We start from the raw sequence: 9862 nt of genomic DNA on the forward strand, positions 1-9862 counted from the left end.
TTTTCCTAATTAATTAATTAAAAAGGTGGCATACATCAGAATAGAATGTCATGTGTATGTGCATGCATGCGTGCGTGCATGCGTATGTATGTATGTTTGTATGTATGTATGTTTCAGAGATGGGGCGATTACTTGAAAAAAGTAATCGATTACGATTACTTTAGAATGTCACGATTACGATTACGATTACAAGATAATTGAAAGTAATCGATTACGATTGCGAATACATTGTCTAGCAATCATGATTATATTTCCACAAATCTACACAAATACTGAAATCGTGTTACCACCATGAAGTTATGCACTTTATTTTACAACCATACCGATTTCATTCATTGAAAGACATACACTGTAATGGATAATTTTGTATTATTTATTAATTTTTTTCATATATTTATAAATGTATGTATACTGCAGGGAGGGAATCAGTTTCCAAAACCAGATTTATTATTCTTAAATTTGGATTATTGACGAAAAGGTACCCATAACCATAGGTATAATTATTGTATCATGTCTAATGGTCTGGGGCCAAAAAAAAATAATTAAAAAATTAAAAAATTGTAAAGATAGTATTGTTTCAAGAACTGCAAACTTGTGATTTGTGACATAGCCAATGTCAGTGTATAGATGCCTTGTTTGTATGTTGCATTCAGTAAGGATAATTTTAAAATAATACTTGTAGTAATAATCATGCTTGATGTTCGTGAAAACAATGTTGACAGTTTATGGATAATAAACAAATTACCACATTTGTGATAGTATCACACAAAATGTATGGTAATTGTTCGGGGGGGGGGGGGGGGGGGGGGGGGGAATTAATTAAAAATGTCACTTCAAATGGGCCTTGTGGGAAGGTCACAGGACCTCTTTCATGCCTTCTGGATAAGCCAATGGGAGTTATTATTTATTGGGGACTAGTTAAAGACATTGATCATAAGTTATTAGGCAGTGTAAAATATCCAGCTTTTTTTAAATGTTATTTACCGATTCATAATTTCCTAATGTTAAAATTCCTAATTTTGACAAATCCATCATGTTTTTAGTCATCTTAGTGTTTATAGTAATTTAAAATTAATTTTATGTTAAACAAAAGTATATGCATACCTTGAGATAGTGACATAGATTAAAACAAATGGGTGGGTGTGGGGACTGGATATAGCTCAGTGGTAGACTGTTCTCCTGAGGTGCATTGAGTCGTAGGATCGATTCTCGTCAAGATAATTCTCAAGTTTTCTCATCCCGATCAGTGCTTATTGACTGCTACATCAACGGCTGCATGTATGTACTGCCCTGCCTATGGGTATATGCATGTTAAAGATCCCCATCTGCTTTCATCATTATAGGAGTCGCCCGTGTGGTGGCAACGGGTTCCTTCCTTTCTTTCTGTTGACCAAATGTTGAAATAACCAGTATATTAGATACCAAATAGCCTAAGTGTAAAATGTGCTGAGTGATGTGACATTAAACAGACATTCGTTTGCTTTCTTTAATTATAATTGGGGTATTAACAGCTCGCTTCATGCGCAGTCGGTTTGGGAACAATCCTAGTCGGTGGGCCCTTTGGGCTATTTCTCGTTGCAGCCAGTGCACCACAGCAGGTGTATTAAAGGCCGTGGTATGTGCTATCCTGTCTGTGGGATGGTGCATATAAAAGATCCCTTGCTACTAATGGAAAAATGTAGTGGGTTTCCTCTCCAAGACTGTCAGAATTACTAAATATTTGACATCCAATAGCCAATGTGCTCTAGTGATGTCGTTAAACAAAACAAACTTCTTTTTGTTGTTGTATTAACAAGTAATATTTAGTTTTGTGTTTGTGTGCATATACAATAAGTAACAAAAACATCCTATTAACTGATAATTTGTGGCGGAAAGTAGCTCAGTAGCTTATGGTGTTTGCCAGATCTAGGATTGATCCTCGTCTGTGGATGCTGTGGGCTCTTTATCGTGACATTCCTGTCAATAATATATCAAAGACAGTGGTATGTACTATTCTGTATATATAAAAGATTCCTTTCTACTAATCAAAAAGAGTAGACCCTGATGTGGTGGTGTGTGTGTGTGTGTGTGTGCGCGTACATGTGTGTGTGATTCATATATTTGCTCGTAACTGGTTGTATGCATATATTTAATGAAATTGTCATATGCACCCTGGTGATTATTTTTGAAGACCTTCAATTGTGTATTTTGTAAGTACAAGAAGATACATTAAAATATATGGATATTTATTATTTAATATGCTATTTGTTCGTTTTTGTTAATGGGCATCATACAGGCTTTTTCTGGGGGGGGGGGGCAAGACGTGTTGGCACGTAATAAAGTATAGGCATGGTCAGATATACACAGGTATGACGGAAACATTGGAGGTGGCCTGCCAGGAAACCACCCCCTCACCGACACCCCGACACCAGCGCATCATCAAAATAAGAGTTTTGCAGGACTCTTAAGGACGCTATAATAAGGCCTGTATTGTGGAATGAAACCCATGCTGGGGAGAAGTCTCATGATGTGGGTTGCAATTGTACTGAATAATCGAAGTGGACCTGTCAGTCGTCTTTTAAAATGTTGGCCAGGGAAGGACATCACTGTACAACAATACATCAACGAGATCATTCAACCCTACGTTGTGCCATGTTTTCTTCATCACCAAAACCACATGTTTAAACGTAATTGTAACATTTTAGGGAGCAGGATGTAGCTCAAGTGGTAGTGTGTCCACCTGTGAAGCGGTCGGTCATCGTCATTGACTCCTATATCATCCAGCTGATGGTCCAAATAGAACGTTCAGGTTGAATAGATAGAGGTTACAGAATTACTATACACAGGCAGGATGCATTATAGTGGGTGAAAGATCAGGGAAATATTAACACATGGAATAGTTTTGTACTACAAAATATTATAGTATTGTACTAAACTAACAAAATGAATTGTTGACAACTTTCTATAACTGTATGTCTCTGAGTAAATCCTCAAATTCGGGCAAAAACGATAGAGATATTCGGTAAAATTAGCTGACCTGAAACACTGGAGGTGACCAGCCAGTGCACCACGACTGGTACATTAAAGGCCGTGGTATGTGCTATCCTGTCTGGGATGGTGCATTAAAAAAAGATCCCTTGCTACTAATCAAAAAGAGTAGGCCATGAAGTGGCGACAGTGCTTTTTTCTCCCTCGATATCTGTGTGGTCCTTAACCATATGTCCGACACCATATAACGATAAATAAAGTGTGTTGAGTGCATCGTTAAATAAACCATTTCCTTCCTTCTACCCACACTATTTTTAGTTGGATGTGATCCATGTGAAAATTAGTAATGATTCATTTGCAACCCTATATATCTGTTTGCCAGTAATGCTAATATGAATAAACAAGGAAGGAAGGAATGTTTTATTTAACGACGCACTCAACACATTTTATTTACGGTTATATGGCGTCAGACATATGGTTAAGGACCACACAGATATTGAGAGAGGAAACCCGCTGTCGCCACTTTATGGGCTACTCTTTTCCATTAGCAGCAAGGGATATTTTATATGCACCATCCCACAGACAGGGTAGTACATACCAGGGTCTTTGATATACCAGTCGTGGTGCACTGGCTGGAACGAGAAATAGCCCAGTGGGCCCACCGATGGGGATCGATCCCAGACCGACCACACATCGAGCGGGTGCTTTATACAATGTCCTACAGATTTGGTCAGTTTCGGACAAAAATGAACCTGCCCTCATAACACCAGTGGGATCCCGTAAACCGCTGACAAAATCAAATCCTGAAGTCAAAAATCATTGTTTGCAGTCGAGATCTGAATATACATATTGCAAGCAATGGCTCATGTGAAAACGTTCTTCTTTAAAGTCATGCAGGTATATATCGCATGAGGCATATCATATGTAATATTCCGGGAGTATGATATCTGTTATGAACTTCAACAATATCGACTTGTATACCGGCATCGATAGTGTCGTGGTTAAGCCATCGAATATAAGGCTGGTAGGTACAGGTTTCGCAGCTTAGTACCGACTCCCACCTAGAGCAAGTTTTAACGACTCATTGGATAGGTATAAGACAACTACACCCTCTTCTCTCTCGCTAACAACTAACTCACTGTCCTGGACAGACAGCCCAGATACCTGAGGTGTGTGATCAAGACAGCGTGCTTGAACCGTAATTGGATATAAGCACAAAAATAAGTTGAAATGAAATTACTTGTATCTTAAAATCTTTTATGTGTCTTGTATGCAATATATAAATCACGTTTGTATTATTTCGACTGCTGTTCAGTATATTTCGGGCCATTCGTAAAACAAAGTCCCGCATTTTCAAATTACGTAAAACATGTGCAACACAATATTGACAAAAAAAACTGTTTATTATGTTGTCTATTAATAATTACAATTTTACGTTAGCTGTGGTCTCTAGAATATGTTTAATATTTAAGCATTTAGAATAAATGACCTTATTATGCTATCATTTCACTAAGTTCTCTTATACATCCCAGACTTGTGAATAAAATTTACTCACCTGTGTAAATTTATTCATGAATAAGTTACTCACGTAAGTAAAAATAAAACTGCTAAGCATGCGTATAATAATAACAAGCATTCTGAAAGTACTGCTAAAGCAATACATTTCCCCTACCAGACCAAACACATTTTTGTATCTCTATAAGTTCAAGCGTCACAACTGAAATATGAGTAAATTGCCATGAAAATCAAACTTGATCTGTAACAGCACTTGATAAAGCTATACACAAAATTTCAGCTCAATATCTCAAGGCATTGTGAAAAATAGTTCGGAAGAAAAATTTTCATATCTCCTAAGTTCAAGGCCCACAACTCTGTGAAATTGTTATATAACAGAATATGATAAATATATACACAAACGATCGATCTAATTAAAATTAGCTCCACTATTACATGTGGATCTAACAGCAGCCCGTTGGAGCTCATGTCCAGTTGACCTTTCATTCGACCAATCAAAACTTGACTTGCAAAATCATGCCAGTGATTTGAAAATAATTTGAAAACATTCTTTATTATGCCAAGGGTATACGAAATGATTCGGGTGAATTATGAAATATGCCAGAAACTAATTGCAATATAAAATTGTATATAAAATTCGTTTCAAGACGAAAAAAAAAAAACGTGATGGTATAGCCATAAAATCTGTTTACACTAGTATACAATCCAGAGATTATCATTGCATTTTCCTCCCAGTTTTTTTAATGTTGAAATAGACCAACAAGTTCGCCTATTGCATAAATAGTCTCGTCCAATATTTTTAGAATTTGTATGCTCCCGAATAACGCTATAAAAGGCGAAGTGTAATTGGTCGATATTTAAATTGTTATTTATAGATGAAATGTCACCTGGACATGGGAGTCCACGCAATGCTGTTAGATTTACTGGTAGACCCAGTAGAGCTAATTTTAATCAGATTGACAAACAATCAGCTCAGTCTCTTGAAGCTTTGCAAAAATGGCCATAACTTGGTCAAACATGGGTAAATCGCCATAAAAGTCACTTGATCTGTCAATGCATGATAATACAAGCTCAATATATCGTGGCATTATAAAAAAAAAAATAATAATAAAAAATAAATTTTAAAAACCCAACCTCATCCGCAGAACTATATGTGGGACAGATCTAGAAGGACGGAGATACAACCTATAGTCTCCTCTGGTTGAACCGGTAGGAGACTAATACAAGTAAATAAATGTTTTTTTTTTTTGTTTTTTTTTTTACAAGTTTTATTGCCAGCCCCTTGTTTACAATTAGAACAACACATGCCAAGGGTAAAACATGGGTTGTGTACATAAAAATAATAAAACAACATAATATAATACTTTAGAGTACTGGCTTGCAAACCCCATCTCACCCCACCCCCACCCCCTCTCCGTCCCCGCGTCTCTCTCTCTCTCTCTCTCTCTCTCTCTCTCTCTCTCTCTCTCTCTCTCTCTCTCTCTCTCTCTACATATCTAATCAATGTAGCTATCCATTTATCTTTCTCTCACGCAAAAAAAAAAAACAAAAAAAACACTTTCATCACTTTTTTTTCCATTCTATGAATGACGTACATAAATATTTAAAATACGCACATGATATATATATATATATATATACATGTGTATATATATATAGATATATATATATATATTATATATATATATATATATATATATATATATACACACACACATACACACACATACATATACATATGTATGTATCTACATGATTAATGCGTGGACCGCTGGGAACAAGACGATGCACAAGGAAAGTTACAAAAATCTGTTCAAAGAGAGAATAATACACTGACCACTTGGTGAAGAATTTATTAAGAGTGTTCTTACTAAGATAAATACATTTTTTGACTTTATATCTTTGTTTAGCTTCGTTTTGGAAGTGTATAATATTTAATTGGACCCTTTGCACTTTACATTTATATATAAAATATTTAGCTAATAATAGTAGCAGGTCAAAAACATTATCTGTTTTAATATGATCTTTACATCCAAATATCACTAGATCAAGAGAAAGCTTTAAATTACATATATGCTTACATGAGTTTGATAACCAATTTAAATAATCATTCCAAAAGTTCTGAACAATTTTACATTCCCAAAATAAATGCACTATAGATTCTTTTCCTTCATGACAAAACGTACACGTTTCACTGTCAGTTAATTTTAATTTATATGCGAAACTATTAGTAGTTAATATTCTATATTGGAACCATCTAAGTTTTTTTCTTGCGTGGTTACAAATGGTTTTAAATAAATAGTGTGCCAATTAAGGTCTGAAATAAAATAATTTTGCCATTTTGATATTGCAGAGTTTGGCTTTTCAGAAGTTACAAGTGTGTAATAATATAGTTTTGAGCCATTTCTGATAGAACAAAGTTTTCGTTGAACAGGAGAATCATCTAAAGGAATATTTGTTTCTATTATATTCAGTTTCGTCTTCCTAAGGTAAGCCTTAAGTGAGTTAATAACTCTAAAAAAGATGCATTTAATTTGTATAAATTATTAAATGCGGTTAAAGTTAAAAAGTTGCCGTACTCATCAACAAGATCACAGATTTGAGATACACCTTTCCCAAGCCATTTCTTTTTTAAAAAAGATTTGCTGTTAATTTTTATATTGGAATTATAAAAAATTGGCTCTGATAAAAAGTCTTCAAAATTAATAACGAGAAGTCACGGAATGCAATGATAGTCTTTCCAAAATAGATTTTTTACATGTTTTAAGCACAATTGGGGGAAATCATTACCAAATAGAGATATGTTACGGAGTTGTGGAAAACATGCAAAAAGAATAGGTTTCCATTTTGGATCTTTGGTTTCCTATTTTCGTGGCCATGTAATTTTTAAAGCTTTAGCATAGTTAAATATGTCTATCATTCCGAGACCTCCCTCATTAACAGGTTTACACAAAGTTATTCTTTTTATCCTGTCTGGCTTTTGATTCCATACAAATTTAAATAACATCGTGTGCAATTCTTTCTGAAATGTTTCCGATAGATTTGGTAATGTTAAGTAGATAACTAAGCTTAGATATTAACAGAGATTTTATTATAGCTATTCTTCCAAGTGGTGTTAACAACCTTCTCATCCATGTATTTATAATTTGTTTAATTTCAAATAGTTTAGAATTATAATTAAGTTTGGTCATTTCATTCAAGTCGGTACTAAAAATAATTCCAAGTGCTTTAAATGAAGGAGGATTCCATTTTAGATTAAGATTTTGTAAATATCGTATTGGACTATTCCTAAGAGAGCCAATACAGATTACCTCTGATTTATCATAATTAATATTGAGTCCTGATAATTCGGGAAAAATATTCAAGGTATTTATTGCTTCTTCAAAGGACGTTCTACTACCATCAAGTATAAAATCAGTATGATCGGCATACTGTGAAATTAGGTATTCTTTATTGTTTATTGAGATGCCTTTAATTTTCTTATTTTTACGTACAAGTCCTGCAAGAATTTCTACACAGAGAAGAAATATATAAGGAGATAATGGATCACCTTGCCTACAGCCTCTATATATATTAAATGATGAAGACACATTTCCATTAACTATAACACTTGATTTTATATTTTGGTAAAAAACAGAAATCCAGCGTTTAATATGTGTTCCAAATCCAAAAAAGTCAAGAGTTTTATGTATATATGACCATGAAATGGAGTCGAATGCTTTTTCGAAATCTACTCGTAGAAATATTCCTGGAATATTATGCGATTCAGCATAATACAAAATATCATACAATATCCTTATATTGTCACCAATATAACGACCCGGCATGAAACCAGTTTGGTCTTCGTTAATAAGAAAATGAAGTACTTCTTTAATTCGTTTGGATATACACGCAGATGCTAATTTATAGACAATATTTAGAAGTGATATCGGTCGCCCAGTTGCTAAGAAAACGTTTCGGTTTATCACCTTTAGGGTATACAAGTTATTATTCCCAGTTTCTTCTGAGTAACAGATAATTCACCACTGATAAAAGCATAATAAGGGATCTGAGAACAAATAGCCTATGTCTTTCCAAAAACATTTGAAGAATTCTGCAGAAAAGCCGTCTGATCCTGGACTTTTGTTATTTTTTGTGCGCTTCAATGCATTTGATAATTCCTCATATGTTAATAAACCTTCTACAGAATCAGCCTGTTCTTTACTTAATTTGTTTAAATCTTGATCTGAAAGTAAATAATTTAGATTGGCGTCACTTATACTTTCTTTAGAAGAATAAAGCTTTTGATAAAATTATTTTGTTTCGTTCATAATTTCTTTTTTATCTGTAATAATAGAACCATCGTTTTTTTCAATAATTGTTATGGATTTACTAATAAAATTTCTATTTTCTAAGTTACAAAAGTAATTAGTAATGCGTTCACCCTCTTCTATCCATCTAGCTCTCGATCTGATCCATTGATTTTTTACGCAAATTTTCTAAATCTTTTCGTTTTGAATTAATGTTTTCAAAGTCTAAATGATCGCTTTTTTCTAAGGATTCTATTTCTTCAATTAATTTTTCTTCCCGTTTACTATTTTCTTTTTTCAAATAAGATGAGTAGGAAATCATCTTGCCTCGTATCTCCATAAGTAAAACTTCTAAAAATAATTGATCATTAATTTGAAAATCAATTTCCGTTAGGGGTCATCCATTTAGTACGTACGCACAATTTTCCGATTTTTTTTCCCCCCCCCCCCCGTACGCATGCGTACGCCAGTGCCCATACCCCCCCCCCCCCTTGCGTACATACGCAAAAGATCGTCAGTCAGTACCAGTAAATGTAGACAATGCCACCGTCGATGTCATCATGGTATACTATACTAATAGTTCCTGAACCTCGCCCGCCTTATTGGTTGGGTTTACACATTTAATACATTTCAAAAGTTGGGAATATTTGTCATAATTATCACCACCGGAGGTCATTTTCTTGGCCATGCATGCGTGCGTCAAATGACACAAAGGTCATGCAGTGGAATGACGCAAAGGGTTAGTATGGCCAACAAAACAGGCGCCGACGATCTAGAACGTCAGTAAATAATCAAATTAACTATATATATATTTTTTAATTTTACCCTAATAACACCCCCCCCCTCGCCGTACGCAAGCGTACGCAAAATGGCTCTTAAATTTTCAACCCCCCACCCCCCCCCAAAATGCGTACGTACTAAAAGTATGCCCCCTTAGGGGGATAAGTAAATATTTATTAATTATACACACGGCTTCACAACCCACAATTTTTGAAAACTAGATACCTCGTCATGACAAATGCGCATAAATGAAAAACGTGTTAAATGGTGTGTGTGTTTTTTTGTTGTTTTTTTATCTTTCCACGATGTAT

Source organism: Gigantopelta aegis, chromosome 9, assembly GCF_016097555.1.
Source record: "Gigantopelta aegis isolate Gae_Host chromosome 9, Gae_host_genome, whole genome shotgun sequence".
Classification (NCBI taxonomy): domain Eukaryota; kingdom Metazoa; phylum Mollusca; class Gastropoda; order Neomphalida; family Peltospiridae; genus Gigantopelta; species Gigantopelta aegis.